Below are 1,651 nucleotides of genomic sequence, written 5' to 3' on the forward strand. Positions count from 1 at the left end.
AAGGCTACCTCCCCTTTAGGAGATAAAATTCTCCATTGACTTGATTCTAGGGACCCAACCGATCTCAAAGCCTGCGTACCATATGGGTCGTGTTGAACTTGCCAAATTAGAATGCCAGATCTTTGAGCTCCAAGGGAAGAGATTCATTCACCTTAGTTATTCCCCATAGGGGGCCCCTATACTATTCGTGAAGAAGAATGACGATTCTCTTAGATCGTGCATAAAATACCGTGAGCTCAACCAAATGACTGTGAAAAGTAAGTATCCCCTACCCAGCATTGATGATCTTTTTGAATAGTTGCAAGGTACTTTGGTCTTCTTCAAAATCGATCTCAAATCGGGTTATATTCAGCTAAGAGTGAAAGAGGAGGATATTCCTAAGATAGCATTCCGATGCAAGTATGCTCAATTTGAATTTCAGGTCATGCCCTTCGAATTGACCAATGCCCTTACCGCATTTATGGACTTTATGAACCGAGTCTTTATACATGCACCATCATTTTTATTGATGACATTTTAATGTACTCCAAGAACCTTGAAGAACATGCAGATCATTTTTCTCGTGTGTTGGAAATCCTTCGTTGGCACCACTTGTACATGAAGTTTAGTAAGTGTACTTTCTGGTTAGACTAGATTTCCTTCCTCAATCATATGATTTCTCGTGAAGGAGTTTCTGTCGACCCTTCCAAGATCGAGGCTATTATTAATTGGAGCCAACCAACTAATGTTGCTAAAGTTTACAGTTTCTTAGGATTGGCCAGCTATTACCGGTGTTTCATTGATGGTTTCTCCAAGATTGCAGCCAACTTGACCTGTCTTACTTGGAAAGGTGTAGTCTTTGATTACGATGATCATTGTGAGAAAAATTTTGTTGAGTTGAAGCATCGCCACTCTACTACCCTAGTATTGACCCTCCTTGATAGTATTGGACAATTTTAGGTTTTTTATGATGCATCTCACGTAAGTTTAGGATGCGTACTCATGCAACATGGTTGGGTAGTCGCTTATGGCTACAAGTAACTAAAACTTCATGAGTGCAACTACCTCACTCACAACCTGGAGTTGGCAACCATTGTCTTTGCCTTGAAAATATTGTACAACTACTTATATGGCCAGACCTTCGAGATCTACATGGTTCATAAGAGCTTGAAATACTTATTCTCTCATAGGGAGCTAAATATAAGGCAGAGACGTTGGATCGATCTCTTGAAGAACTATGACTGCAAGATATTTTACGATCCTAGTAAGGAAAATATAGTCACTGATGCATTAAATCGGAAGGAATCTACTACGTTTGCCTAGCCGATGACTTCAAGTTGGGAATTGGTTTATGTAATGCAGTCACTTCATCTTAATCATTATGGCAAAAATGCTTATCTTGCCCAAATTTGGGCCTTGTCTAACTTCTTCATACAAATTTAGGAGGCTTAGTAAACTGATCCTGAGCTTTCACATAACCTTAGTAAGTATACATCTAATGAGTTTCCCAATTTGATGGTTTGTACCAGTTCTGTGATCATGTTTTGAAGGCAACACCACACTTCGGAGGAAGTGACGTGGGAGTTAGAAGAAAAAATGTGGAAAAAATTTCCACATTTGTTTGTAACAAATTTGGAGGACAAAATTTTTAAAACTTGGGGAGAATGTAACA

This window comes from Carica papaya, chromosome 6 (assembly GCF_054855325.1).
Source record: "Carica papaya isolate Zhongbai chromosome 6, ASM5485532v1, whole genome shotgun sequence".
NCBI lineage: Eukaryota > Viridiplantae > Streptophyta > Magnoliopsida > Brassicales > Caricaceae > Carica > Carica papaya.